Here is an 8,294-nt window from a genome sequence, read left to right on the forward strand (position 1 = left end):
TTATAGCAGCACAATTCACAATTGCAAAAATATGAAACCAGATTTTGGTACATGTTTATAGCAGCACAATTCACAATTGCAAAAATATGAAACCAATGCCCATCAATCAATTAGTGAATAAAGAAATTGTGGTATATACATACCATGGAATACTATTCAGCCATAAAAAGAAGTGAAAGAATGGCATTTGCGGCAACCTGGATGAAATTGGAGATCATTATTCCAAGTGAAGTAACTCAGGAATAGAAAACCAAACATTGTAAGTTCTCACTCATAAGTGGGAGCTAAGCTATGAGGATGCAAAGGCATAAGAGTGTGCAATGGACTTTGGGGACTTGGGGGAAAGGGTCGGGGGGAGAGGGATAAAAGATCACAAATTGGGTACAGTGTATACTGCTTGGGTGATGGGTGCACCAAGCACTAATTTTAAAACAAATGGCACTTATGGGTAGAAAGTTTTAGTTTTGCAAGACGAAACTGAGTTCTGAAGATGGATGGTGACAGTTGCACAATAACGTGAATGTATTTAACACTACTTCAGGGTACACTTAAAAATGGTGAAGATGATAACTTTTGTGTTAGGTGTATTTTCACACAATTTTTAAAACATACAGTACCAAAAAATGGTTATTTCCTCCTCTCAGAGTAATGGTAGACATACATCAATGCATACATTTTACTCTAAAGTCGCTTGCAAGATGGCTTGCTAAATGATTTCAAGTCCCTCCTGCTGGTTCAACAAGAAGCAGAGAAAATAACCACGTGCCTATATCAGAGTAGAGGCAATGCAGACTGCAACTGATTGATATCACAGGCTATGCCAAGGAGAAGTCCACGCCTGAATCTCATTTACCCATTTACCTGTCACCATGGATGTTCTATTAAAGAGAATGGCAGAAATCCATTCTTTGTTTTTGTTTGTTTGTTTGTTTGTTTGTTTTTTGAGACGGAGCCTCCCTCTGTCGCCCAGGCTGGAGTGCAGTGGCGCGATCTTGGCTAACTGCAAGCTCTGCCTCCTGGGTTCACGCCATTCTCCTGCCTCGGCCTCCTGAGTAGCTGGGACTACAGGCACCCGCCACCACGCCTGGCTAATTTTTTGTCTTTTTAGTAGAGACGTGGGTTCACCGTGTTAGCCAGGATGGTCTCAATCTCCTGAACTTGTGATCCGCCCGACTCAGCCTCCCAAAGTGCTGGGATCACAGGCATGAGCCACCGTGCCTGGCCAGAAATCTATTCTTAAAAACCATGTTCATTTATTTTTACCTAGCAGTTTAAGTCGAGGGAACATGCTTTCTCAAAGGGAAGGCTTTAAGATATGTGACCCCAGGCAAGCAAGTCTTGGATGTATTACTAACAATTGCATTGGGCGGTGTGCGTGGAGCCCTCTGAATGTAGATGGGAGTCTTGGGAGTTTGAGATCCACATATTTTTATTTAATCTGCACCATCAGTATTGATAACTGTCCATTGTTATTTTCTTTTACAGCCTAGGTGACTGGTACAACTAGCCACTGGTCACCCAGTTAGAAAACGTGCATTCAGGATTCAAACCCAATTAGCTTGCCACAAGTGCCTAAAACTCTTGCCAGCGTCCTGGTCTCTGCACAGGTGAAAAACAGCCATTTCTTGGTGTCTTCACAGGATGCATTATCACACACTTTTTCCTCATACATTAGATGATTTCACACATGTGCAACCTGGAGTTAAGTATTTTTCAGCCGATCTTATGTATTTCTGTCTTTATCACATTACATTAAAATCAATTCAATACATATGTATTGACTTAGAACACATCACTGTGCATGTCAAGGCTATAGACATGTAGACAACACTGTTACTGCCTGCGTGGACTACAATCTGTGGAGGGAAATGAAGCTACTGCACACAAAGACACACAGGTAATGGAAACAAAGGGAGTTTGGGAAGTTGTCTTCTTTCATTGGGGCTGCTGTAGCAGAACACCATAGACTCGAGGCTTACCAGCAGCAGGCATTTATGTCTCACAGTTCTGGGAGCTGGAAGTCCAAGATCAAAGCGTGTCAGATGCAATTATCTGGTGATAACCTGCTTCCTGATTCATAGACGGTGCCTTCTTGCTGTGTCCTCACACAGTGGAAGGGGCAAGGGAGCTCTCTGGGGTCCCTTTTATAAGGGCACTGATTCCATTCATGAGGCTCCACCCTCACGACCTCATTATCTCTCAAAGGCTCCACCTCCCAACACCATCACCTTGGATGTTAAGATTTTCACACAGAAATTTTGGAGGAACGCAAACGTTCACACCACAGCAGAAGAACAATATAAAAAATTAATAAGGCTGGGTGCAGTGGCTCACACCTGTAATCCCAGCACTTTGGGAGTTTGAAGTGGACAGATCACTTGAGGTCAGGAGTTTGAAACCAGCCTCATTAACATGGTGAAAGCCCATCCCTACTGAAAATACAAAACTTAGCCGGGCGTGGTGGCACGTGCCTATGGTCTCAGCTACACAGTAGGCTGAGCAAGAAAATCACTTGAGCCCAGGAGGCAGAGGATGCAATGAGCAACAAAGCGAGACTCAAAAAAAAAAAAAAAAAAAAAGGCTGGGCACGATGGATCATACCTGTAATCCCAGCACTTTGGGAGGCCGAGGCGGTTGGATCACGAGGTCAGGAGATTGAGACCATCCTGGCCAACATGGTGAAACCCCATCTCTACTGAAAATAAAAACACAAAAATTAACTGGGCATGGTGGCACATGCCTGTAGTCCCAGCTACTCAGGAGGCTGAGGCAGGAGAATTGCTTGAACCTGGGAAGCGGAGATTGCAGTCAGCTGAGATTGTGCCACTGCACTCCAGCCTGGGCGACAGAGTGAGACTCTGTCTCAAAAGGAAAAAAAAAAAAAGTGAACAAATCATATAGAAAGCAAAAGGAGAGGAGGTGTTAATTCAGTTAAAGGAACTTGGTGAGATTTCAGGAACAAAATGACTTTTGAGCTGGGGCTTCCAATGTGTGGGCGTTCAGCATATAGAGATGGGGCCAGGGAGGAAAATGAGAGTGAGGTCAGAGAGGATGGGAGGAGATAAGAAAAGCAAAAGGATAGAACCAAAAGGAAAAGCAGAATTGAGTCTAGGGGAGAAGAGAACTTGGAAAAGCAGAGGCCATTGACCTCTCTATAACTTTGCTAATAAATCTTTGTGTTTGTCTGGCCTGGGATCAAGTTCCAGAGCAACCACTTTCAAGCTTGGGCAACTTTCTCAATGCGTCTTAAGTTTCATCTTTTATTTATTTTTGTGTTTTTGTTTTTACAGTTGTTTGCACAAGAGTAGCAACTACTCAGAGTAGTGTGCATGGAGTAAACTCAAAAAAAGCCATGCTTTAAAAAAAATGCTTCAGTCCAATGGCTATCACCCAATATGTTCATTAGAAAATAACCAAATACAACAAACATTTGAAGGCATGGAGTTGAATAATGGTCTAGAGAGTTAGCCATATGTAATTATAAAAGTTTACAGACCTGAGATTTATGAATATTCTGTTTGTTTTCCAAGTATACTTGATTTTCATTATTTATAAATTTTGTCTTTCTGAACTTGCCTGCTCACTAAAACTTTGTAACCTCGAAATCAATACGGCACTTTTGCAGTCATTAGTAGACACACACACAAAGCTGGAAAAAATGTAAATTGCTCAAAGTGCACATTTCCAGCTACAGTGAAACAAGACCATGCCTTACCTTCTTGTTTCATCTCTCATACTTTAAACAAGTGGAATTATTGTGGTCCATTGAGTACCATGTGTTTTGCGTGTCTGTGCTTTTTGTTGGTGATTTTGCTGTTTAAAAAGGCCCGAAGAACAGAGCTCAAGTGTTGTCTGGGGTCCCTAGTATAAAAAGACTGCAATGTGCCTCACAGAGAAAATCTCTGTTAGAGAAGCATTACTCAGGCATGAGTCATGGTGCTGCTGGACGTGAGTTCAGTGTGAATGAGTCAACAATATCTATTCAGAAAGATTTTCTTAAACAGAAACATACATAAAACAAGATTATGTATTGACTGGTTGATGAAAATGTTGTGACCAGACATCAGAGAAACCTAATCTTGTATTTCCCCTAGGAGCAATAGTTTACAATTTGCTAATTCAGTGTTTATGGTGGCTTTACAGAACACAACTATCACAAATACAGAGAATTGAATGTAATTTCAATTTTTATTTCTGCTGAATGGTGAACTCAATCAACCCAGGAGCCTGTTGGATTTTCTCATTGCTGCATTGCTGATGATTGTTCCAATGCTGGGCTAATAATAGGCATTTGATTAACATTAGATTTATACATCAGGTGAGTAAGGAGGAGACTGGCTTCATTAATACCACACAGTCACTATGCAAAAGGTGTCACATTTATTAGGGAAGTGTGACACTGGCATGGATAAATAAAATAAATAAAATTCCTGTAGTAAATCATGGCTGAAGATAATGTGAAAATAGTCATTGTGGAACAGAAATTATAATTAGTTCTCCAACATCCAGCTCAGTGACACTCTAGGAAGGTAATCACATTACTAATATTGATTTTGACCAATTGTCTGTTCCAGTCATTACAATGAATGACAACCAAAAAACGTAAAATATGCATACACCTCTTGTGTTATTTTTCTGTGGCTGTTGTAACAAATTACTACAATCTGGGTGGATTGTGGAAAAAGCCCAAGTGCCCATCAATCAACAGGTTGGTAAAGAAACTATGAGATATATATATTCCACACACCCCATGGAATACTACTCAGCCATAAAAAGGAATAAATTAATGGCATTTACAGCAACCTGGGTGGGAATGGAGACTATTATTCTAAATGAAGTCACTCAGGAATGGAAAACCAAACATCGTATGTTCTCACTCATAAGTAGGAACTAAGCTATGAAGATGCAAAGGCATAAGAATGATACAATGGACATTGGGAACTTGGTGGAAAGGGCAGGAGGAGGGTGAGGGCTAAAAGATTACAAATTGGATTCAGTGGATTGCTCTGGTGATGGGTGCACCAAAATCTCACAAATCACCACTAAAGAACTTATGTAACCAGATACCAGCTGTTCCCCCAAAACCTATGGAAATGAAAAAAATATATTTTTAAAGATAGCAAGAATTTGTTCTCTCAAACTTCTAGAAGCTAGAAGCCCAAAATCAAGGTGTGAGCAGCAACACACCTTCTCTGGAGACTCAAAGAGAGAATCCATTCTTTGCCTCTTCTGGCTTCTGGTGCCTTTTGATATTCTGTCTTGTGGCCACATCACTCCAACATCTACCTCCATGGTCACATCACCTCCTCTTCTTCTGTCTCTCTTGCCCTTTGTGCATATTTTATTTAAGCCACCCAGTTTATGGCATTTGGTTATAGCATTAGAGGTAGGTCTGCCCAAATAATCCAGGATGACATCCTCATCTCAAGACTTTTAGCTTAATTATATCTACAAAGACCCTAATGCCATAGAAGGTCACATTCACAGTGTCTTAGTTCAGGATCCTATAACAAAATGCCTTAAGCTGGGTGGCTTGAGCAACAAATGTTACTTCCCACAGTTCTGGAGACTGGCAAGATGAAGATGCTGGCAGATCTGGTGTCCACTGAGGGCCTTCTTCCTCCTTCCTGGTCTGCAGATGGTGCCATGTCTCTGTACCTTCACATGGAGGAGAGAGGGAGCTCTGAGTCTCTTTCTCTTGCTATAAAGACATTAATCCCATCGTGGAGGTGCCACCCTCATGATCTCATCTAAACGTACATACCTCCCACAGGCCCCACCTACTAAGACCATCCCACTGGGGATTTAGGGCTTTCACATGTGGATTTAGGGATAATGTGCTGTATTAGTTCGTTCTTAAGCTGCTAATAAAGACACTCCTGAGACTAGGTCATTTATAAAGTAAAAAAGTTAATTGACTCACAATTCCACATGGCTGGTGAGGCCTCACAATCATGGCAGAAGGCAAGGAGGAGCAAAGCCATGTCTTTTTCTTACGTGGCATCAGGCAAGAGGGCTTGTACAGGGGAGCTCCCACTTATAAAACCATCAGATCTCTTGGGACTTACTCACTACTATGAGAACAGTATGAGGGAAACTGCCCCCATGATTAAATTACCTCGACCTGGTCCCACCCTTGACACGTGAGAATTATTACAATTCAAGGTGAGATTTTGGGTGGGGACACTGCCAAACCATAGCACGTGCATTCCATAACTTAGACCAGGGCTTAGAACATGTAGTCCGTAATTTAGGCCGGGGATAAAACATAGACTTTCATTCTGAGGGCCATTTAACTTTCTACACTTCTATATAGAGAACCATAAAATTAGAAGAAAGCAGCAAGTGCCATTGTAATTTTACACAAAAGTAGAGAGAACAGCGACATAAATGCAAAGTAAAACAAAGTAGATCTGAAATCTTCCGGTTGGCAACTCGGGAGTATTCAGTTTCAGTAACATCCAAATTCCTATCCTTGCATGTTCCCAGAATTGAATTAAAATGACATTAATGCTATAAAAGCTCATACAATGACTGTTTGTGACAGCAAAAAAGAATGTGCTAATGTAAAAATTTGCATGACGTTGAAATGCTATGGAAAACACACGGGGAATTCTTATCATCTGTGCTGCAGAGTGGTGGTTGACAGACAGGGAACATAAATCACGACATTTTATTCAAAGACAATAAATGCACCAACTCAACTAACACAACCTGAAGACAAGCCAAAATACTCTAGAAGGAAAAGAAGGTAACATCTGAACATGTCCTCAGCTGAGGGAAGTACACTTGGAAAGGGCATGTATTTAGCTGTTTCAAATGCTCTATTTCTGGGCAAAGCACGTGTTTAAATGTTTGGTTGACATGAATTAAAAGCAAATGCCCGATTTGGTACTCTATAAGGTAGCTTTCTGATGCCCTGAAGAATCTTATTTATATGACGCCAAATGCATTCATTCATTGACCAATTCATTCACTTAACAGATGTTCACAATGTATTCATGATATGCCAGTGCCATTCTGGGCACTGCTGAGAGGTGTGGATAAATAGGACATACAATCTTCACATCCAAGGCAACTAAATCTAGATGTTGTGCTCCAGCAAAAGTGTAGGGTTCATTTTTCTTCTGTCTCCTAGGAGACGGATGAGGGCAGAATTTTACTAAGAAGGAGCATTGTATCCCACCAAAGCTCATGCATACGCAAACACATCTGCTCACTGAACATAGTACATCCTGTGATGGTGCCCATACGGGCCAAAATTTTTCTCTCTTTCTTACCTTGGAAAAAGTTAAGACTCCTAATGTTAACTGGGCAGATTTGCTTCTTTCAAGCTCTGAAATTTAGATTCATGGTCATTGGTTGAATTGTGTTGTACTGTCAGCTCACAGCTGGTACTACCAATGTGTCAATCCTTAGCAAAAACTTTTATTAATAGCTATGCATGTGTTGCCTTAGCCTTCCAGTGGCCATAGGTGATTGACATTGGTAAGAGGGGGATGCAAGTGATTTAAGTAGAGCTGGGGGCAATTGTTGCAGTTGCCATTGCTATTGCTGTGTGTGGTTTTAACACAAGGGCATTTGTTTGGGGAAAAAGCAGTGTTAATATAATTGAATTTGATACTCCTTGGCGAACTAGCTGTGAATTAACAGGCTTTACACTGTAAGAAAATGGAAAGAAACATGAACCATAACACTCAAGCAGTTTAAGCATGTCTCAGAAGAACATAAAAGGAGAGAGCCCAGTAAGAGTTAAGTTCTGTGGAATAGATAGAGTTCTAGACATGTGGATTTTCTCCCAACCAAAAGTCAACAGTCCATCAAAGCACAGGGCAGCATATAACTGTTGGGAAGTGCATGTATTCTGACATGAGTTAGGGGTGTCCATATGGTAGTGGGTGGCATGGTGGCCCCCAAAATAAATGTCCACGTCCTAACACCAGTTATAGAGGGATGGGACCTTATTTGGAAATAGGGTTTTTGCAGCTGCAATTAAGTTAACAATCTATTGATGAGATTATCCTAGATTTAGAGGGGTCTCAAATCCAATGACAGGTGTTCCTGTAAGAGACAGAAGAGGAGACACAGATACAGAAGAGAAGCCTGCATGGAGATGGAGGCAGGACTAGAGTGATGCAGCCACAAGCCCAGGGAAGCCTGAAGTCCCCCAGAAACTGGGAGAGGCAGGAAGGATTCTCCCCTAGAGCCTCCAAAGGGAGCACCACCCTGAGACACCTTGATTTCAGATTTCTGGTGCCCAGAACTGGTAGAGAATAAATTTCTGTTGTTTAAGC

Source organism: Mandrillus leucophaeus, unplaced genomic scaffold (assembly GCF_000951045.1).
Source record: "Mandrillus leucophaeus isolate KB7577 unplaced genomic scaffold, Mleu.le_1.0 Scaffold127, whole genome shotgun sequence".
In the NCBI taxonomy this organism is placed as follows: Eukaryota; Metazoa; Chordata; class Mammalia; order Primates; family Cercopithecidae; genus Mandrillus; species Mandrillus leucophaeus.